At 40.7% G+C, this 24,017-nt stretch overlaps 1 protein-coding gene across 2 annotated transcripts in view; it reads left to right on the top strand.

Annotated features, from left to right (window-relative positions):
• Nucleotides 1-24,017, top strand: part of LOC135546422 (calcium-binding protein 8-like) — a 58,372-nt gene that overhangs the window by 25,571 nt on the left and 8,784 nt on the right. The gene's annotated exons all lie outside the window — the stretch shown is intronic.

The raw sequence follows: 24,017 nt of genomic DNA on the forward strand, positions 1-24,017 counted from the left end.
GTGCAGTGTGTCAGTGTGTAGAGGCAGAGTGTAGTGTGTCAGTGTGTAGTGTGAAGGGGTAGAGTGTAGAGGCAGAGTGTAGTTTGTCAGTGTGTAGAGGCAGAGTTTAGAGGCAGAGTGTAGTGTGTCAGTGTGTGGTGTGAAGGGGTAGAGTGTAGAGGCAGATTGTAGTCTGTCAGTGTGTAGAGGCAGAGTGTAGTGTGTCAGTGTGTAGAGGCAGAGTTTAGAGGCAGAGTGTAGTGTGTCAGTGTGTGGTGTGAAGGGGTAGAGTGTAGAGGCAGATTGTAGTCTGTCAGTGTGTAGAGGCAGAGTGTAGTGTGTCAGTGTGTAGAGGCAGAGTGCAGTGTGTCAGTGTGTCCGTGTGTAGTGTGAAGGGGTAGAGTGTAGTGTGTGTAGAGGCAGAGTGCGGTGTGTCAGTGTGTAGTGTGTAGCGACAGAGTGTAGAGGCAGAGTGTAGTGTGTAGAGGCAGAGTGCAGTGTGTCAGTGTGTAGAGGCAGAGTGCAGTGTGTCAGTGTGTAGAGGCAGAGTGTAGAGGCAGAGTGCAGTGTGTCAGTGTGTAGAGGCAGAGTGTAGAGGCAGAGTGTAGTGTGTCTGTGTGTAGTGTGTAGAGGCAGAGTGTAGTGTGTCAGTGTGTAGAGGCAGAGTGTAGTGTGTAGAGGCAGAGTGCAGTGTGTCAGTGTGTAGTGTGTAGCGACAGACTGTAGTGTGTCAGTGTGTAGAGGCAGAGTGTAGTGTGTAGAGGCAGAGTGTAGGGTGTAGAGGCAGAGTGTCGTGTGTAGAGGCAGTGTAGGGTGTAGAGGCAGAGTGTAGGGTGTAGAGGCCGAGTGCAGTGTGTCAGTGTGTAGAGGCAGAGTGTAGTGTGACAGTTCCTGATGGCCAGATGTTGTCTTGTCTGGTGGCAGTGCCTCCTGCCTTGGAGATGGTGGCAGGACATAATCCATGCGCCGTTTGGCCAGATGTTCCTGCACTGAAATGGAAGGGGAGAGGATGATAGCTAGCGAGGGAGTCAGAGTCAGAGTAGAGAGTGAAAGTGACAGGGTGAGAAGATTCGAGCGAGTAACAGAAGTAGGGGGTGAAAGCGAATTAATCAAAGAATGAAAGGGAGAGAAAGACAACGAGAGCGAGTGAAAGAACAACACTTAGAGAGAGAGAGAGAACCACACTCAGGGAGAGAGAGAGGAAGAGAGAGAGAGCGAACAGTCCAGGACAGAGAGAGAGAGAGAAAGAGAGGGACATTTGGCTCTGTGGAGCACACTTGGCAGGGTTCTCTCTTTGATGCTATCATGGCTGTGACCCAGTCTGTCTCTGGGGAGCAGGAGCTCTTGGTTTTCACTGTGAGGACATGCTCTCTGGTGCTGCAGGTGCAGACACAGTGGTCTCCGTGCCAACCCTGTTTGGCTGAGATGAGCTGCTCTGACCTTGACATGCTGATATGAGGCGGGAGGATGGAGACCAGAGCGCGTGGCTGTATCTTTCTGAGAAGTGGGGGAAAATCAGGGAATTGGAGTTGCTCAGATGATTTCTAGCTACTCCTGTGTCTATAGTTGTCCTCCAAAGAGGGGGTTTGGAGTTGGTCTTGTGTCTTTCGAGGAATTGGTTCCCTCATATACATACTCACATTTTTCATTGTTTGATAAATGAATATCCAGAGGCATAATCTTGCTAATCTAATCTTGTTTGTGATGATACACTGTATACCGTATCTCTGTTTGCTGTTCAGAAAATAATATCTTAATGTGATTCCATCCTGATAATGCCGCCTCATTCTCCATGGTCGATGTATTGTAGCCTACAGTTTTACATTTTAATGTCCAGTTTCCTGAGGTACAGTGAGGGAAAAAAGTATTTCATCCCCTGCTGATTTTGTACGTTTGCCCACTGACTAAGAAATTATCAGTCTATAATTTTAATGGTAGGTTTATTTGAACATTGAGAGACAATATAACAACAACAAAAATCCAGAAAAACGCATGTCAAAAATGTTATAAATTGATTTGCCACTCTTTGGCACATGACATGGAGTACAGGGAGTGGCTTAGCTAAAGAGACTGGTACCTAAGCTAAGTTAAGACTGCATCAAAAACAACCGGCAATGCTGTTCTTTGCCAATCAAAGAGTAAAAGTGCAGTTTATCGTTCTTGGTAAATGCAAACAATAACCATATGGGCACGAGCCCAACTTCCATTCCATATGGATGTGTTTCAGTTACAGTAAATAGAGTGCCAACACTTAACCTTAATGAACATAGTACTCTATACCCGCTGGACACAGATGCCATTTCAACATCCAGTTTTGATTTATATTTGATTGAGTTGTCAACCTATGTGAATTTGAATAAAAAACATGAGCTGATGCACAACCAGAGAAAATGATTTTATGTAGAGGTGCTGACTAAAGCCAAATAAACAATAAGCTATAAAAATAAAGTTGCATACTCTCTCTCTCTCTCTCTCTCTCTCTCTCTCTCTCTCTTCTCTCTCTCTCTCTCTCTCTCTCTCTCTCTCTCTCTCTCTCTATTTATAAATATATATATACAGGGCCGGTGATGGCGAAACATTGGTGATTTACCCAATAAATTACTGGGAGTTTACATAGAGAGTGTGCAACTCTCTTTATTTTTTATAACTAATGTGAATTCCACATGAAATCAACAAATATTTGAAACATGTTATTGGATTTAGGTTAAAAGTTGGGTGAAAAAAATACATACATTCCCAAAAGTCCTTTATGTTGTTGACCTTTGCAAATCCAATCTGTTTTCCATGTTCATTCAACCTAATCACATACATTTTTTGTTGTTGAAGTTACTTGGAAACAATGTTGATTCAACCAGTTTGTGCAGAGTGGGTATTTAGTATATCTGTTAAGCACTTTGTTGATGTAAAAAGAGATTCATAAAATACATTTATTTGATTGATTGATGGAAAGAAAACTAGACAGAGGCTATGATGAACAAGAACAAAGTAACAAACTGGTATAAACGCAATCAGCAAACAAGACCGGCAAAGCTTTCACATCACAGCGTTATGACTGTGCCTCTTGGCAGAACACATCTGAGGTGAAATCTGAATACGTGTGAATAGCCAACCTGTTCCATAAAACATGAATCAGGATGACGGGGCAGACGCACAACAATTCTGTGACACTGAAAGCATTAGCCGGGAGGCGAGGAGAGTAACCTTATGAAAGTTCCTGGCTGTCAATGCTTCTGCTGGCGTTTCATAAATCTCTGATGCTTCGGAGGGGAGGATGAGGACGGTGCTTTTAAGTATTTATTCTCTGTGGCATGTTGCTTCAGGGTCTTTCTCCATCAAGGGCTATGTGTGTCACCAAGCAGGCGCAGGGCTTCTCGGCTCAGTCTCTCTGAGAGACACTAGGCTGGTGTTTGTGTGTGCGTGTGTGTGCGTGTGCGTGCGTGTGTGTGCGTGTGTGTGCGTGTGCGTGCGTGTGCATGCGTGTGTGTGTGTGCGTGCGTGCGCGTGTGTGCGTGCGTGCGTGCGTGTGTGTGTGTGTGCGTGTGTGTGCGTGTGTCACCAAGCACAAGGCTCTTCAGCTGAGTCACTCTAAGAAGCAGGCTGAAGAAGGCACAAGGCAGCTAACTTATTTAAGACACTTCCGACTTTACAGGTCTTCAGGGGTTCTGCAACTGGTGCCTCAGCAAAGGACTTCTTAAGCCCAGTGTCCTTTTTTCTGTTAACTGAAACAGTCAACTTTATTTTTTGCAGTTGATTACAAAACCTTATGACATACTGTGTCATCCAATCTAAGCGAATACTAACTTCCTCAAGTCGAATTTGAACTTAGTCATACATTAAGGTCAATGGAGTAAGTTCAAGTTTATGGTTTGCTGGGTAGAACAAGTCAATCTACTAATGTTAGGGTGGTGAGGTCACACTCACATCCTTCCCAGTTGTAGAGGTTGGTTGCTTCAGTAAGAAATTATTTAACATTCTGTCATGGCTCTCACCTACCTACTCACTCATCTCTGCTCTTGTAGAAGTTCTTAATGTACCGAATGATCCCATTGGGGTGAATATGTGCATGTAATTAGACAACAGCAAACGTCTCACGTCCGTGTTGATGGTAATGTAAATCATCTGCCTCTCGCATTCCCAGGGTTTCTCTAATGATACCACAATTACAGTCACGCCTCATCAGCTTTTCATGTGGTTTGGGGCTTGAGTGTCATTGCTTTGATATTCTCTACTTTAAGTAAGAGTCTCCAACTTTTAAGTATTCCTGAGTGCATAAAAGGCATTACTCTCCATCTTCCTCTCCCTCTCCATCTTCACCTCCCTGCCTCTGACCAGCACACAAATATAGCAAGGCTACAAAGTACACTTGTGTTATCAGAGCTTTATATGTCACTCCTTTACTCTGTTTCTTATTAGTACTGCAGAATACAAAAGACTGTCAACAGAATAGCGATGTCCGGGTTGGCTCATAACACGCTGTCCCTGCAGGTGGGTTTAGGGATATTAAATATTGTGTGGATGAAGGGCAGGTGGGTGGAGGGCAGGCTGAATAAAGGGAAAACAATACCTTCAAAAATCCATAAATGTGTACATTTTGTGCAATGTATATCTATAGGCTACATTGAAGTTTTTCTTTAATTATTTTAGGCTACCTGGCATTAGTGCAGAGGCTTTAGGGCCTAACTGTACCCACGCTAAAAAGCTTACTCGCCAATCACCAAATGCTTTTGGGAACGACAGAAAAGTTAAGGTTAATCCACAGAGGCAAAAAGGACAATGTCGGAGTTTGATTCAATAAGAGAAAAGCTGTGAATTGGAGAGTTAAAAATAAAGAGAAGGGAGGGCCAGAAAAGTCATGTTTGTGGAAGATTTGTTGAAATGGTCAAAGAGGATGATAGCAGTTATGTTATGTGCATTGATTGTGAGGCACTATATAAATTCAACAGTCACAAGACAGGGACTTCAAGTAGGTCTATGACAAGTCAAGGGAACTGTAGCCTACTGTTCAGATGGGTTAAATAGAAACTGAAATCCGGACACTGACTGTAGGTCTAGAACCTCTCATACAGCCTTAATATGAACTAATTAAGCATTCTCCTTTTTCCCTCTGTATTTGGCGATTGGCATGTAGGCTATGTAACGTGTGTACACTTACACTCAAATAAAATAAAATACTCAATAAAACACAAGGCCTATAGGTTATTTTGTATTTGTATTTATTAAGGATCCCCATTACTACTCTTCCTACTCTTCCTGGGGTCCAGAAACATTAGGGCAGTTATATACGATTAAACATTTTACATGACATTACATTTCATAACACTACCCAATACAGTGTGTTCCCTCAGGCCACTACTCCACTATCACATATTTACAATACAACATTAATGTGTACGTGTGTAGAGTGCGTGTCTTATCATGTGTATGTGTGTATGTGCCTGTGTGTCTCTTCGCAGTTTTCGCTATACCATAAAGTTTGTTGTTATCTGTTTCTTAAATCTCATTCTACTGCTTGCATCAGTTACCTGATGTGGAATAGAGTTCCATGTAGCCATGGCTCTATGTAGTACTGTGTGCCTCTCATAGTCTGTTCTTGACTTTGGGATTGTGAAGAGACCTCTGGTGGCATGTCTTGTGGGGTATGTATGAGTGTCTGATCTGTGTGCTAGTAGTTTAAAGAGACACCTCTGTGCATTCAGCTTGTCAACACATCTTACAAAAGCAAGTAGTAATGAAGTCAATCTCTCCTCCACTTTGAGCCAAGAGAGATGTACATGCATGTTATTGATGTTAGCTCTCAGTATACATTTACATTCCGATGTCCCTCTTTGTGGCACCTGACCACACGACTGAACAGTAGTCCAAGTGCGACAAAACTAGAACCTGTAGGATCTGATAGTCTTGTTAAAAATGCAGAGCTGTGCTTTATTATGGACTTCTCCATCTTTGCTACTGCTGTATCAACATGTTTTGACCATGACACTTGCTCAATTACAACTTGCTCATGTAACGGATGTGAAACGCTAGCTTAGTTAGCGGTGGTTCGCGCAAAATAGCGTTTCAATCGGTGACGTCACTTGCTCTGAGACCTTGAAGTAGTAGTTCCCCTGTTCCCCTTGCTCTGCAAGGGCCGTGGCTTTTGTGGAGCGATGGGTAACGATGCTTCGTGGGTGACTGTTGTTGATGTGTGCAGAGGGTCCCTGGTTCGCGCCCGGGTATGGGCGAGGGGACGGTCTATAGTTATACTGTTACACTCAATTTCCACATGATTTATTACAAGATTTAGTTGAGGCACACAAGAAGCAGGATAGCATACGCCCGCTGCTCCCGGCGATACGTCCAGACCTCCCACAGCAGGCAGTGCCCCGTCAGATCCAGAGACAGGGAAAGGAGCCGAACTCGACAACGATGTCATTGAGTGCAGTGAAGCTATTCCTTATGTCAGTCTGCTCCAAACCTCTCGCACACTCCAGTCCACTTTGCAGTATACGTCAGGCCCGAGCGGCGACAGGAGTTGAGAACGAGAAAGCGTTTTCCCCATAAATTCATGCAGAATAGAAATATGCTTGCTATGGATAGCCACCTCATTCATGTAATCCTCCACAAGCAAACAACTGCCACATCGGAACTCCAGAATGTCAATATTGCCGTGGACAAAGCGTAATATACACGGTTTATACAGCGCTGGAAACGTTCGTTAGCCATTCCAGGAGAAGCGGGTTCCATTGCAACCTAGATAGCTAGCTGGCTAGTTGGTAGCAGGTGTTGACACAAACACTTAGAAACAAAATAAAAATAAAACAAAATAAAAACTTCATAAACAATAGGCCGAAATTACAGGTGGAGGCGCAGAAGCTTCCACCCGGTTACGTAACCCTGCACCTTAGAGGCTGCTGCCCCATACACATAGACTTGAAATCACTGGCCACTTTGATTATGGCACATTAGTCACTTTAATAATGTTGACATTTTTGCTTTACTCATCTCATGTGTATATACTGTATTATATTCTACTGTATTTTAGTCTGTGCCACTCCGACATCGCTCATCCTAATATTTATATATCCTTAATTCCATTCTTTTACTTTTAGGTTGTGTGTATTGTTGTGAATTGTTAGATATTACTGCATTGTTGGAGCTAGAAACACAAGCATTTCTCTACACCCGCAATAACATCTGCTAAACAAGTTGATTTGATTTGATGTGAGGTACTTGAGTTCGTGACAGGACTTTGTGGAGTTCCTGACAGGAAATTATTGTGATTCAACACAGCAGCTTCTAGTCTCTCATACTCTGTTATTGGAGAAATCTATTCTCTGAAGGGATACAGTGCCAACATTGTTTCTATGCCTACGTTGCGTTGTAAATCTGAACTGAAAAACATTTCAGGCTATTCCGTTAAAACAACCACAGCCTATGTGCAAGATGTAATCAAAATTATAATCCTAATTGGCACATTTTAAGATGTCATTTTGTGAAGCGCAGCTGGGAACAAGTTCTGTAGGCCCTGCGATGGCAAGTGGTGGTGTCAATAAACCAGAATCCTCCATCATTGTTTAAATCTCCAGTTTGGTAACATTTTGGCTTCCCAGTAGATTACAACGGCGATGGACTGAGAGTTGTGGATAAAATGTTAACAGTATGGTGCCACGCTCAGTGAGAATAACCTATGCAGCTGCCAATACCTCAAATATGTTGACACATTTACATCGACATCACCCCAGTACACCGAAGCAAGACAGAAACGCAAATAAACTACATCTCCCCTCTGCATTCAACCAGCCCTTGGCAGTTCATTTTGACCATGCCAAAGAAATGACAAATTATTTGTTTATATTTGTTACTAACTAAGGAAATGGCCTCTATAACAGCATTTTCATGCTGTAAGTTTCACAGATCCCCATCTACGGCATTCACTCCCCAAGCGTACAACGAACCCAGTGGTTGAGCTGACCATTTGAAAGGACGTCACTGTGCTTGCTGTATCTCTTTCCCCCCAATCCATCTCATTCCGAAAATCAAACTCTGGACCTTTACAGGTCCCCATTTGCTACATATGCACAATATGCAGTATCTTTAATGATCTCAAAATCTGGCCTTTCTCTCTGGGCTTTATATTATGTGAAACCTTAATTAAGCAGACCATTCTAGTCATTATCACCAAGCCTTTGTATGAGCTACTGCCTTTTAATAGCTGTATATGAAAGCGGCTTTCATACAGCCTCAGTGAACTGAATCTGTGTAAGAGACATTACCATTGCATTATTCTTACAGCCCACACTCAGTCAGTCAATGTCTCTCTCTCTCTCTCTCTCTCTCTCTCTCTCTCTCTCTCTCTCTCTCTCTCTCCAATCCCTCTCTTTCTCTCTCAAAACATGCTTATTATTTAGGCATGACATTTTGCTGGACTGTTATACATCCTAAAATATTAAAACAATGTTTACAGTTTTTGTCAATTGCTAAAACACTTCCTGAAACCTTGCTCCATTTCCTGAAAACATTAAACACAAAACCTCATCTTCAAGCACTATTTACATAACCTCTAACTCCTCTTGCAAAATGAAACATTCGCCTCAAAACAGTTTTACCTGTGTTCAAAATCAAACACGGCTCTTAAATCATCATAAACAAAGTGATCAAAATGATATACGCTCTCAAGCAGTCAGTAAACAATGCACCGAAAAATAGAAGACACATTGTTCAAAATATACAATTTTTAGGGAGAAGTACATTTTTAATCGAAAGAAATATTCATATTTTTCCGTAATTGTCTTTTGATGAACGAAAACATGTTCTATCATAGTAGCTCAAAATTGATCAGAAATTACTATTCTGCTTTGCTCTTTGCAATTTAGTTTTTTGTTCTTCCTCCTCCTTGTACCCCTATTTTTACAGTACTGTACCCTGCATCTCACAAACTTGTCCTTTGTCTCTGTGATACTGTAATTCTTGTTCTTTGTTGATATGAACCTGCGACCAGTCAAAATCTATTGAGCAGTCAGTACTGTTAATAAATAGAAAGCACAACGTTCAGGGCCTACAATGCACTGTACTACAGTATCCATTCTCAGACTTTCTCCTTCCCACCTTCAACAACCTGTTTGCTCTCTGAACTGGCTTATATTGGTTGTGTCGCATCATTTGAAACAGGTTAAATCAATTTTGAGTGGTTGTGTTCAATCAATGACATATGTTCTCTATTTGTATTTGATTGTTGTCACTTGTGTTTACCAGTATGGATTAGAGTGCATTAGAGTGCAGAATGTGTTTTGAGAATGAGAATGTGTTTAGAGTTTTGCTGAAAAGCCTAAGTGAAATCTGCAAATTGTGTTTTACCATGTGAAATGGTTTAAGGTATTGACAACAGACTGCATAATTAGCTAAATGAGTCCAGGCAACTGAGAAATTTGTTCAGCCAATGGGTTTTAGTGTTTTAGCAATTGAGAAAAACTGTAATGGGTAACTTCAGGCATTTATGTTAGTCAATTGAATTCTTAGAGAGAGAGAGAGAGAGAATAATATTTACTGTGATGAATTCAGAGTCAGCATGTTTGAGAGTTCATTTCATTACTTTTAAAAATGTAAAAGGTTGCTCTTTCTCTTGCACCAGAGTTTTGGCTATTCTGAAAAGGTAATAATCCTTGAATACAGATCAAGCCAGATTCGGATTAGATAGGAACACACGGACCTTGGCCTCATAAAGTTTCAATAAGGCTTCAATCTTAAAGAGATACATGTATTACCCCTGGAACAGTTCAGTTTACATTCGCCTACCCGACAACGTCACCTTAACACTTATCATTTCAGACCATCTCACCTCCTGGGCCCATCTAAAAAACTATTCTCAGAGTATGAGTGCTGATCTAGGATTTGTTTTGTCTATTAGGTCATAATGAATAAGATTACATGGACAAGGGGGCACAGCACTCCTACTCTGAGATACTTTACAAATATGGGCCCTTGACTTCAGTTTTCCGTTATTCTGGAAACTCCTACCTGTTTTGAATAACTACGAGCACCCTACTGGCACACACTGGTTGAATCAACGTTGTTTCCATGTAATTTTAATTAAATTACTTTAAACCAACGTGGAATAGACATTGAATTGTTTTCTGTGCCCGATGGGACAGGTCAAGTTACCTGATCTGTCCGATGTTAATAAATGGGCTCAGGGGTAGCCAGCAGTACTCTTACTAACCTGCTGAATGTTAAACAGGATGTCTGTGTCCTGCACATCCAGATACTGTGAAGTAAAGTATATTTTGTAATTTTTTTTTTAACTTTCTTCCGAAGGCAAGTTGAGCAAAGACGAATGTAATTTTTGTCTAGCTTGTGCCTAACATAACAAAACCCTTTCCTGTAGCTGAGATAATTGACAGCCAGGTGAGATGACTGATTAGGACCTGCCTAGAGAAGGATTGACAGAGCACAGCATGGGGTGAGACCATTATTGAGAGGTTGAACCATTCTAATTATTCACACAACCTCACATACTTCTTCTTCTTCTTCTTCCTCTTCCTCTTCCACACCAGTCTGTATCAATGCTTATTATTACATTCAGAAAGGTTAAAAACTCCTACTAAGTAAATGCATTTCCTTTTCCCCTTGTACGATACAAATCTCTGAAACGCACAAACAATTACCAAAATGCCCCTTTTTTACATGACTTTGGGAGTTGTGAGATTATTCTTTGTAGCTTTCTGGGAACTCAGCAGCAGATTCAAGCTGCTGATTTAATTGTCTCTGGCTGTGATTATTCATCCTATGATTCTATCAATTCCAAGCTCAGAACCTCATCAACTAGTTCTTTCACATCATCTAAATAAGAAATGTCAAATCTAATTAGTAGAATCTATTTAATGTTGTTTATTTACAGTTTTGTTTTTATCGTTGAGGTTTACAGTTTTGTACCCTTGTGTACCAGGCAGTAAGTGAAACTCACTACACATGAGCACAGTTTACATGTGTAGTGAGTTTCACTATCGCACAGATATGTAGACCAACTGTTTTCCGTCAGCCATTGTTGTGAATTGTGTTGCAGCCAAATGTCTATAAAGCTGAGGGATGAGACTGGGGAAATATAATAATTGAGCTAGGATTGAACTATGGATGCAAGGACTGACAATCCATTATGGGTTTTAACACATTCTGAAACTATACATTGTTTTTAGATTTGCTGATATTTTGACACAAACTGTTTTCCCTTGAAATAACCATTTTGGGCTGTATCTAATCTAATTCTTATTCTGATCCCAGCCACATTCAGACAGTTTAAGATGTGTTGTGCAATGTGTTGTGCATTAGCTAGCACTCTGTCTGAAGCCTAATACATTTTACTCTCATCAATAAATCACTTCCGTTAATCTTTCATTTTCCCTCCATTTGTGCAGGGGCATCTCTTTTTTAAGCAAATGAAATATGATGAATTATACATGGACCACAATAATCTTTCTGAAGAGAGAGAGAGGGAGACAGACAGGGAGAGAGGGAGGCAGGGAGGCAGGGAGACAGACAGACAGACAGACAGACAGACAGACAGACAGACAGACAGACAGACAGACAGACAGACAGACAGACAGACAGACAGACAGACAGACAGACAGACAGACAGACAGACAGACAGACAGACAGACAGGGAAACCAAGTGACGGAAATAGTTTTTTTTTTATCATCAGTTACACAGTGGACGTTTTAACTGGGTGAGTTAATTATTAACTAATTGCTTCTCTGGGTTATGATTTTTTATAGGACATAAGTAACATTATTTAACAGGCTTCTCTCACAGCACTGATAGTGATGTACTAATGGACAGGAAAATGAATGGCAGTAATGGTATACATATTTCTGACTTCTCATTTCCAAGTTATGAGAAGAACTCCACAAGTGCCCCCAGCTATTCTTTGTTAGTCTGCCTGTCTGCCATATTCTCTCTGGTGACAGTTGGACTATAATTTGAAAACCTGAACATCAGTGGCTCAGAGTTTTCCTTTTCGATATTACATTAATTTATTCCCTATTTCTTCACATGAAGAAGGGTACTAAAGGTAGCCTACAAACTTTGGGAAGAAAGACAGACTCATAAAACTATTTTCTCGGGGCAACTTAGACGAAGATAATGTGACAAAACATGCTCTGATATTGTGCATCAGTAAACACATCCTCTAGATCTCTCAGGCTAGAATGACAACTGAAATGAGACTACTGGTTCAAAAAATACTGTAAAGTATTTACCTTCCTATTGAAAGTTTCTGTAGAGACTGACTGACTCACTAAATCAAATCAAATTGTTTTTGTCACATACACAGTTTACAGCAGGTATAAAAGGTGCAGTGAAATGCTTACGTGCTAGCTCCTTCAACATACAAACTCTACAATAATTAATAAATAATAATTAATAAATAAATAAATAATAATAAATAACTGTACAATAATCGATATCAATAAGTGTTTTGGTCGAGCACTTGAATAAATAGTACAGATGCATCATCTTAATTTGACCATGCTTCTCACAGCAGGAAAATTATCCTGCAGCAACGGGAAATGTGAATTATTATGTGGATTATAATTAATGGACATTTTTGAAAGGGTTGATCCATTTTTTGTTAGGACAAATCAAGTATGATATTTTTAAAGTGGAAATTACAATTATTTGCGACAACAGTGATCAAATTACAGTGCTAGATAAAGGGGGTGTAATCAGGTTAGTGATGGAGTCCAGGTGTGCCTCATGATGAGGAGCAGGTGTGTGTAATGATGGTAGCCAGGTGTGCGTAATGAGGGGTTGCCAAGACTGCACCCAGTATAAAGCACCCAGTATAAAGTGTGCTGGGTATAAAGAGAGAGAGTATAAAGGGTGCTGGGTATAAAGAGAGAGAGTATAAAGGATGCTGGGTATAAAGAGAGAGAGTATAAAGGGTGCTGGGTATAAAGAGAGAGAGTATAAAAGATGCTGGTAATAAAGAGAGAGAGAATAAAGGATGCTGGGTATAAAGAGAGGGAGTATAAAGGGTGCTGGTATAAAGAGAGTATAAAGGGTGCTGGGTATAAAGAGAGGGAGTATAAAGGATGATGGGTATAAAGAGAGAGAGTATAAAGGGTGCTGGTATAAAGAGAGTATAAAGGGTGCTGGGTATAAAGAGAGGGAGTATAAAGGATGATGGGTATAAAGAGAGAGAGTATAAAGGGTGCTGGTATAAAGAGAGTATAAAGGGTGCTGGGTATAAAGAGAGAGAGTATAAAGGGTGCTGGGTATAAAGAGAGAGAGTATAAAGGATGCTGGGTATAAAGAGAGGGAGTATAAAGGATGCTGGGTATAAAGAGAGAGAGTATAAAGGGTGCTGGTATAAAGAGAGTATAAAGGGTGCTGGGTATAAAGAGAGAGAGTATAAAGGGTGCTGGGTATAAAGAGAGAGAGTATAAAGGGTGCTGGGTATAAAGAGAGGGAGTATAAAGGATGCTGGGTATAAAGAGAGAGAGTATAAAGGATGCTGGGTATAAAGAGAGAGAGTATAAAGGATGCTGGGTATAAAGAGAGAGAGTATAAAGGGTGCTGGTATAAAGAGAGTATAAAGGGTGCTGGGTATAAAGAGAGAGAGTATAAAGGGTGCTGGGTCTAAAAAGAGAGAGAGTATAAAGGGTGCTGGGTATAAAGAGAGAGAGTATAAAAGATTCTGGGTATAAAGAGAGAGAGTATAAAGGATGCTGGGTATAAAGAGAGAGAGTATAAAGGGTGCTGGTATAAAGAGAGTATAAAGGGTGCTGGGTATAAAGAGAGAGAGTATAAAGGATGCTGGGTATAAAGAGAGAGAGTATAAAGGGTGATGGTATAAAGAGAGTATAAAGTGTGCTGGGTATAAAGAGAGAGAGTATAAAGGGTGCTGGGTAAAAGAGAGAGAGTATAAAGGATGCTGGGTATAAAGAGAGAGAGTATAAAGGGTGATGGTATAAAGAGAGTATAAAGTGTGCTGGGTATAAAGAAAGAGAGTATAAAGGGTGCTGGTATAAAGAGAGAGAGTATAAAGGGTGCTGGGTATAAAGAGAGAGAGTATAAAGGATGCTGGGTATAAAGAGAGAGAGTATAAAGGGTGATGGTATAAAGAGAGTATAAAGTGTGCTGGGTATAAAGAAAGAGAGTATAAAGGGTGCTGGTATAAAGAGAGTATAAAGGGTGCTGGGTATAAAGAGAGAGAGTATAAAGGATGCTGGGTGTAAAAGAGAGAGAGTATAAAGGATGCTGGGTATAAAGAGAGAGAGTATAAAGGGTGCTGGTATAAAGAGAGTATAAAGGGTGCTGGGTATAACGAGAGAGAGTATAAAGGGTGCTGGTATAAAGAGAGTATAAAGGGTGCTGGGTATAAAAGAGAGAGAGTATAAAGGATGCTGGTATAAAGAGAGTATAAAGGGTGCTGGGTATAAAGAGAGAGAGTATAAAGAGAGTATAAAGGGTGCTGGGTATAAAGAGAGTATAAAGGATGCTGGGTATAAAGAGAGAGAGTATAAAGGATGCTGGTATAAAGAGAGAGAGTATAAAGGATGCTGGGTATAAAGAGAGAGAGTATAAAGGGTGCTGGTATAAAGAGAGTATAAAGGGTGCTGGGTATAAAGAGAGAGAGTATAAAGGATTCTGGATATAAAGAGAGAGAGTATAAAGGGTGCTGGTATAAAGAGAGAAAGTATAAAGGGTGCTGGTATAAAGAGAGTATAAAGGGTGCTGGTATAAAGAGAGTATAAAAGGTGCTGGTATAAAGAGAGAGAGTATAAATGATTCTGGGTATAAAGAGAGAGAGTAAAAAGGGTGCTGGTATAAAGAGTGAGAGTATAAAGGGTGCTGGTATAAAGGAGAGAGTATAAATGATTCTGGGTATAAAGAGAGAGAGTATAAAGGGTGCTGGTATAAAGAGAGAGAGTATAAAGGATTATGGGTATAAAGAGAGAGAGTATAAAGGATTCTGGGTATAAAGAGAAAGAGTTTAAATGATGATGGGTATAAAGAGAAAGAGTTTAAATGATGCTGGGTATAAAGAGAAAGAGTTTAAATGATGCTTGTATAAAGAGAAAGAGTTTAAATGTTGCTGGGTATTAAGAGAAAGAGTTTAAATGATGCTGGCTATAAAGAGAGAGAGTTTAAATGATGCCGGGAATAAAGAGAAAGAGTTTAAATGATGCTGGGTATAAAGAGAAAGAGTTTAAATGATGCTGGGTATAAAGAGAAAGAGTTTAAATGATGCTGGGTATAAGAGAGAGTGTTTAAATGATGCTGGGTATAAAGAGAGAGAGTATAAATGATTCTGGGTATAAAGAGAGAGAGTATAAAGGGTGCTGGTATAAAGAGAGAGAGTATAAAGGATTATGGGTATAAATAGAGAGAGTATAAAGGATTCTGGGTATAAAGAGAAAGAGTTTAAATGATGGTGGGTATAAAGAGAAAGAGTTTAAATGATGCTGGGTATAAAGAGAAAGAGTTTAAATGATGCTGGTATAAAGAGAAAGAGTTTAAATGATGCTGGGTATTAAGAGAAAGAGTTTAAATGATGCTGGGTATAAAGAGAGAGAGTTTAAATGATGCCGGGAATAAAGAGAAAGAGTTTAAATGATGCTGGGTATAAAGAGAAAGAGTTTAAATGATGCTGGGTATAAAGAGAAAGAGTTTAAATAATGCTGGGTATAAGAGAGAGAGTTTAAATGATGCTGGGTATAAAGAGAAAGAGTTTAAATGATGCTGGGTATAAAGAGAGAGAGAGTGGACAGTGCTGATCTACAGTCCAAACTGATCCTACAGTATATCAACACTCCTACTCTAAGACTATGGGTGTGTCCCTAAGGGCACCATGTTCCCTATAGTGTACTACTTTTGACCAAAAAACAGGGTGCCATTTGGAACCAAACCTATTTGTTAATTCAGTCCCTGATGTCCCTACAGTCCCCCCTCTCTCTAACTCTCTCTCCAGTACTGCCTGACACACTGTAACAGTTAATGACACGGCCGGTGCCGCGCTCGGGATGTTACTGCACTGTGGGGGCGTCCTCCCACATGCTCTGCCTAAGGAGAGAGAAAAAAGAGAGGAGAGAAAAATATTAGTAACATTCCTTTGTGTCAAACGACGTGTCCCTGCATACCAATGAAGGAAGAGACACAGCGTCACAGCAGACATAGCCAGCTAATCGACTACACACACACACACACACACACACACACACACACACACACACACACACACACACACACACACACACACACACACACACACACACACACACACACACACACACACACACACACACACACACACACACACACACATAACCCCTCATTATCTCCATATCCATAATCATCCTCCTTTAAATTAGACTAATCCACTTTCAGTAACGGTGGTGTAATGTGCTCCTCTCATTCCTTGGTTCCAGCTAGTGTTAAAGGTCGGGAGTCTGGATTACAGGCTTCTTATTGCTGTGAAAATGACTCAATTTGTCTTAATCACTTCACACCCTGCTAACTGTCATCATTACGGTTCATCTGAGAAAAGAGAGGCAGACACACACCAACACACATACACATCTGAGACATTACAACAGTCCCTGGTTGTGGCAAAGTGGCAATCTAGATTCCCTCTTGTTATTTTCCCACACTTTTTTGGAGCACATTGTACAGATAATAACCTCTGTATTAACTTAAACAGTTAACTTTCCAAAACACCGACAGCGATAGGGAACGGACTGTAATATTAATTAATGAAAGAAGATATTAGCATGAGGTAGAGAATGTGTGGGAAGTCTTTAGCTACTGCTGATGGAAGAGTCAATTTCACACAGCCAGATGCTGAATAATCATAGTCACTTTGTGTGAGCTCTGCAAGAGGTTGATATGTAACTGTGTAACTGTGTGTGAAACGGTGAGTCTGATACTCTGAGTGAGTATCATAAAACTAATGATCCTTTGAGACAGACACAAGAAACTCCTCAACATGTGCCATAAAAGATGCATTGTCTTTCAACATTTACCTTCTGATTGCCTCATTAAAGTTTACTTTTTGACTTTAGATGTGACTTAGTTCTGTTAATATTATATATAAAGTTCAATAAAAAACATGAGCTGGTGCACACCCAGAAAAAAATATTTTATAAAGTTAACATGAAACAGTTTTCTGTGAAGAAAGAGTACAGTCTGAAGAAGTGGAAACATGGTGTGTAGTATTGTACTGTATTTTGTACTGTATTTTGTATGTTCCTTCTCTCATTTCGCAGATCAGAGGTTCCCATGTTTGATAGAACTTCCGCCTCCTGCTGAGAAGCAGTACTATCACATACTCAAAAGCACTCAGCTTGCCCCTCCCGGGTGGCGCAGTGGTTAAGGGTGCTGTACTGCTATGCCACCAGAGACCCTGGGTTCACGCCCAGGCTCTGTCGTAACCGGCCGCGACCGGGAGGTCCGTGGGGCAACGCACAATTGGCCTAGGGAGGGCTTGGCTTGTAGGGATATACTTTTCTCATCGCACACCAGTGACTCCTGTGGTGGGCTGGGCGCAATGTGCGCTAACCAAGGGGTGTTTCCTCCGACACATTGGTGCGGCTGGCTTCCGGGTTGGATGCGCGCTGTGTTAAGAAGCAGTGCGGCTTGGGTGGGTTGTGTATCGGAGGACGCATGACTTTCAACCTTCGTCTCTCCCGAGCCCGTGCGGGAGTTGTAGGGATGAGACAAGATAGTAGCTACTAAAACAATGGGATACCATGAAATTGGGGTAAAAAATAAATACATTTAAACATTTTAAAAAGCATTCAGCTTGAGATGTAATATTTATTTTTCTTAAACTTTTTCTGGCAAGGGGTCCCTCTCTCTCTCGCTCTCTCTCTCTCTCGCTCTCATTAAATAAATTACAGCTTAAAATCAATAACATTTTGTTATCTCACAGACTTGTATTTTATTTAACCTTTAATTAACTAGGCAAGTCAGTTAAGAACAAATTCTTATTTTACAATGACGGCCTACCCGGGCCAAACCCTCCCTAACCCGGACAACGCTGGGCCAATTGTGTGCCGCCCTATGGGACCCCCGATCACAGCCGGTTGTGATACAGCCCAGGATTGAACTAGGGTCTGCAGTGCCTTAGACCTCTGTGCCACTCGGGAGCCCAAAACAAGACTCAGGGTAATCTAATAATCATCCAATCATGCTTAAAATTCTAATCATGCGTTATAAAGATTTATTGGCCTGGCTAATTGAAATTCCCGGATCTCCGTGTTGTTTTGTTAACAAAGCTGCTAATTGATGGGGGAAAAACAGAGTTGACAGGTTGAAGTGGTCATGGAAAGATAGATGACTCTACATGACAACAGAGTGATAAATTACAGATGATTTTATGTGTACTGTAAATTAAAGGCTCAAGTAGTGAAGTACTAATAAAATGTTCACTAGTGTTCTTCTGTAATGAATGAAATGGGGTGCCACACTGCACACACTATCCAAGGCAACTGAGAATGAACTCTAGACAGTGCTTTTAGCTAGGAAATAAATTCTACTATAACTACTGTGGCAATTGTTAATTTTTTTTAGTATTTTACGCCCTTTTTCGATCTTGTCTTATCGCTGCAACTGCCCAACGGGCTCAGGAGGCAAAGGTCGAGTTGTGCGTCCTCCAAAACATGACCCACCTAAACCGTGCTTCTTAACACCTGCTTGCAGCTCACCGACCTGTCAATGGACAAAAAAAATTAACATTAGCTTGCGCTAACAACAACAACGGCGCACAAGAAAATGAATTGTGACAGCTATGTCTCAACCAATCATTAGACTGCAGCAGAGGGTGTTGACAGTGTGTGTGTGTGTGTGTCTGGTGTATGTCCCTAAAAGGGTTGACAGCGCCTAATTGGGCCATTGGCCAGATTCCATACAGGGTGTGAAACAGACATTGGGTCCATGATCCACCAGGGGCACAGAGTGTACGATGACAAGCCGATACAACACTGGACACTATTGACAGTCCAGAATGATCCATAATAGGGCTATTAGGGCAACAACTCCAGAATGTCAGGAAGCCTTGCTGGTCCGAGGGGTGAAGTGAGGTTCCTGTAGCGTTGTAAAGAAAAGCTCATGGGTGTGCATAAGACCCAGGTTTGAACCCAGTCGGTTCCATCACATTACAAAGTGTCCAGATGTATTAATTGCCAGGTTGAGCCATCGCAGGTGTCCCCTCTGTGCAGATCTCCCTTTCTCTCTCTCTTTTGTTTTATTTTTTTAACCAGGCAAGTCAGTTAAGAACAAATTCTTATTTTCAATGACGGCCTGGGAACAGTGGGTTAACTGCCTGTTCAGGGGCAGAACGACAGATTTGTTCCTTGTCAGCTCGGGGGTTTGAACTCGCAACCTTCCGATTACTAGTCCAACTCTCTAACAACTAGGCAACCCTGCCGCCCTCTCTCTGAATATGTCAAGAAAGTTAAAAAATATTATGGATGAGACTCCTCTGATGTTGACCGGACTGCACAAATGGACAAAAAATTTGCTTTTCTTTTGAAAAAATGGACATTACTTAGTGACCCCAAACTATTGAATGGTAGTGTATATTGTGTATTTCATTTGTTGTTGTTTTTTCTGTTTGGAGCCCAGGATGAGAAAGCGTTGCTTTGGCAGCGGCTAATTGGGAATCCTAATAAAATACTAAAATAATACTACTACTTCCGACGGCCATGTTAACATAATGTATTACTGAGCTGTAAAACAATGTTATTTTTGTAATAGGTGTTGTCATAACCCTTTGGAATATTAGCAGCTTACAGGGTTCCTATAGTTGGGTAACCGTGGTGATAATGGCAACCTGATGGTTGGGTAACCGTGGTAATAATGGCACAGAGATGGTTGGGTAACCATAGTGATAATGGAACAGTGATGCAGTGTCCCCCTGCTTATTGGGTTCTGGAAATTAGATAAGAAACATTTTGATCCCTGAGGATTGGGAGCCTTTCTCGTGGCTTGTTAAATGGTAATACTTTACTTAAAGCCTTCAGGTGTAACCCATTATGATGCTGAGTCTTGCCTAGACTTTGTTTTAACATGTAAGACAAACTTATTTAAGATTATATGTAGTTTCCACCAACCTTTGTTGACCGGTTGCATCACCGCCTGGTATGGCAACTGCTCGGCATCTGACCGTAAGGCGTTACAGAGGGTAGTGTGTACAGCTCAGTACATCACAGGGGCCAAGATTCCTGAGATCAAATGGCCACCGGACTGTTATATTGAACCCCCCCCCCCCATTTGTTTTGTGCACTGCTGCTACTCGCTGTTTATTATCTATTCATAGTCACTTCATCCCTACCTACATGTACAAACTTCAATTAACCTGTACCCCACACACTGCCTCGGTACTAGTACATCCTGTATATAGCCTCGATATTGTTATTTTATTGTGTTACTTTATACATTTTAGTTTTTACTTTAGTTTATTCTGTAAATATTTTCTTAACTATTCTTGAACTGCATTGTTGGATAAGGGTTTGTAAGTAAGCAAGCATTTTACGGTAAGGTCTACACTGTATTCGGCGCATGTGACAAATAGAGTTTGATTTGATTTGACAATACACATTTACGCAGCCGACAGATTCAATGTTTGTTTGTTTTCTCAACTAAACTACTGCCAAACCCCTGTTGGCCTACTTAGGGTCCCAAGCCGTACTATCCTGCTGCCTGTGATGATGAGAATGCACTTTGTTGTGGCAGCCAACTCTCCTCAGGTGCTCATATTTAAGCTGTAACTACTTTGCATTCTTGTCAGTGTCTGTGTCCCAGCAGAAATATACAGCAGAGAGAGACCATCACCGGGGTAATGCAGGGAGTACCAGAACAGTCACTGTGATACAGCTATTGCTGCTACATGAGAACACAGGGACACAGGGACCGGCAAGAAGACAATTAAACACGTAGCCTCGCCAGCACCACTAGCTGCGGAGACTCACTTACAATGACACTATCTCAGACATTCAGTAGGTCACGTCATTGGGGGTAGGGCAGAATAAAGAAACAGAAGAACTCAGGGGCTGAGGGATTCAAATGCACAGCTTCCATATCTGCTCTCACTCAAACACCTGCAGTTTGAAGGTTAGAGATAACATTGCAATGGAGGGAAAAGAGGAGACAGGTAGAGAAAGCATGTTGACGGAAGAATATGGAAAATATAGTTGTGTTTGGTGAGAAAATGGGAGAATATTCCCTATTATATCCTGGTGCTTCATTGATGTTAACTGTCAGAGCAGCTCACAGATTACTGCACCTGTACATAGCCCACCTATATTTTAGCCCAAACAACTACCTCTTTCCCTACTGTATTTAATTTATTTATTTATTTTGCTCCTTTGCACCCCATTATTTTTATTTCTACTTTGCACATTCTTCCATTGCAAATCTACCATTCCAGTGTTTTACTTGCTATATTGTATTTACTTTGCCACCATGGCCTTTTTTTGCCTTTACCTCCCTTATCTCACCTCATTTGCTCACATTGTATATAGACTTGTTTATACTGTATTATTGACTGTATGTTTGTTTTACTCCATGTGTAACTCTGTGTCGTTGTAGGTGTCGAACTGCTTTGCTTTATCCTGGCCAGGTCGCAATTGTAAATGAGAACTTGTTCTCAACTTGCCTACCTGATTAAATAAAGGTGAAATAAATAAATAAATAAAAAATGTATGCTTCTTCCTGTGCCTTGCATAAGGTAGAAGCAGTACACGTGGGGGTGCAGGGTGAACTTCACTCTGTCTAGTCTGGCTGTATTGGACCCGTGGTGTGCAGACCAGCAGGAGGAATCAGGTTAATGTGTCACAAATTGCCTTTAAGTGGATTGATGTGCAAAGTGGTCAGAATACATCGACATAGTTAATCTGCCTCAGACAGTGGATTCAGTCAGAGAGTGCTAATATCTTTTCACTGGTCATAGTGCATATAACCCCATCCCCACCCCTCTCTTGCTCTGTCTCTCTTTGTCTCTGCCTCTCTCTCTCTCTCTCTATATATATATATATATATATATATATATATATATATATATATATGTTCTTTGTCTTTCTCTCCCTCTTTCCCTCTCTCCCTCATCTCCCACCATCTCAATTAAATGCCATGAGAGAGAGAGAGAGTGAGAGAGAGAGAGAGAGAGAGAGAGAGAGAGAGAGAGAGAGAGAGAGAGAGAGAGAGAGAGAGAGAGAGAGAGAGAGAGAGAGAGAGAGAGAGAGAGAGAGAGAGAGAGAGAGGTGCTGCTGCTCATGAATGGTAATATGGACTTACAATACAACTCGTGTTGTCCAAATGCAGTATCTTGGACCAGGTGGATTGGAACACTGCCCACGTTGTGTGACATACCTGATCGGTAATGTGAAACAAGGTTGTGGTGGACTGTCGTTACAATTGCTTCACAGAAATCTGGTAAAATTATGTTTGTGGTGTGGTTAGCCACTGAATGGCTATGAATGCACTGTGCATGCAGTCAAAGCTACTAACCAAAGTTACTAAGCACCAAGTGCTCTCGAATTGTTTGCTGATTTTATTATATTCCTAATATATCCAATACGTTTAAAGAAAACAAGTTATATTAAGTGGCTAGCTAACAATTTTTCCTACTTTCCTCACTGGCTTTCATATGTTTCAAACATGCGCTTGTCTGAGGTGTCGGACTTGTCGACAGTTGCTATCCATTGGAACACTACGATTGGTTTCCCAAAATTCTGGGACGGCATCCTGCATTCAGAATTGCCAGGGAAGGGAAGACTGATTATTGAGACTACCTAAATCATATAAACTGGAACAGCCATCTCAGCAACGGGTGCAGTAAGTCCAACTACTAACAGATTGGATTAGTTTAGAAAAATGGATGTTATTTATGTTTGTGTGGCATAAGGTTAATCAACCGATCAAAGTACATGCAAAAACACAGGTATTGAAACAAACTATTCTGAAAAATCAAGCAAACTAGCACATTAGCTCAAATTCCTGTCCTTTTGAAATCCACTCACAGAATAACGCTGATTAAGCAATTGGTTAAGATGGATTTTTTAAAGATTTTTTTTTTACAGTGTACAACTTTCATAAAAATATAATGTTTTTGTCATGCTACTGTATATGAGTCTCGTAAAAATAGTTGAAAGCACTAAAGTGTAATCTCGGGTCTATACGTTCATTCTCACCTGCCCTGGCTGGTGTGTGGCACCCCATTTCATTCATTACAGAAGAACACTATTGAAAATGTAATTAGTAGAGAGAGAGAGAGAGAGAGAGATTAGGCAGAACATTCATAGAAACATTATCATCTTGGAGAATTGTTCATTGTTGTTAAAGTGGTAGTCCTTTCCTGCAGTCATTGGACAAAATCACCTACTAATGGCCTCATGGGTGGAATGTCATTAATATTTTTTATAATTTCATAATTATCAACATTATGAAGAAAATAATTATTGATACACACAGAACATTAAAAAAAGAGCAGCATTGCAGTTCTTCACACAGGCCAGTGCGCCTACTACTATACCCCGTTCAAAGGCACATAAATAATTTGTCTTGCCTATTCACCCTCTGAATTGCACACATACACAATCCATGTCTCAATTGTCTCAAGGCCTGAAAATTCTTCTTTAGCCTGTCTCCCCTTCATCTACACTAATTGAATATGATTTTACAAGATCATAGCTTCCACCTGGATTCACCTGGTCAGTCTTTGTCATGGGAAGATCAGGTGTTTTATACACTCGGTGTATATAAAGTGTAATATTGGTATGCAAACTCAAAATGTAATACAGTTGAAGTCGGAAGTTTACATACACCTTCGTCAAATACATTAAAACTCCGTTTTTCACAATTCCTGACATTTAATCCTAGTAAAAATGCCCTGTTTTAGGTCAGTCCACTTTATTTTAAGAATGTGAAATGTCAGAATAATAGAGCATGATTTATTTCAGCTTTTATTTCTTTCATCACATTCCAAGTGGGTCAGAAGCTTACATACACTCAATTAGTATTTGGTAGCATTGCATTTAAATTGTTTGCAATTGTTCAAACATTTCAT

This window comes from Oncorhynchus masou, chromosome 9 (genome assembly GCF_036934945.1).
Source record: "Oncorhynchus masou masou isolate Uvic2021 chromosome 9, UVic_Omas_1.1, whole genome shotgun sequence".
Lineage (NCBI taxonomy): Eukaryota > Metazoa > Chordata > Actinopteri > Salmoniformes > Salmonidae > Oncorhynchus > Oncorhynchus masou.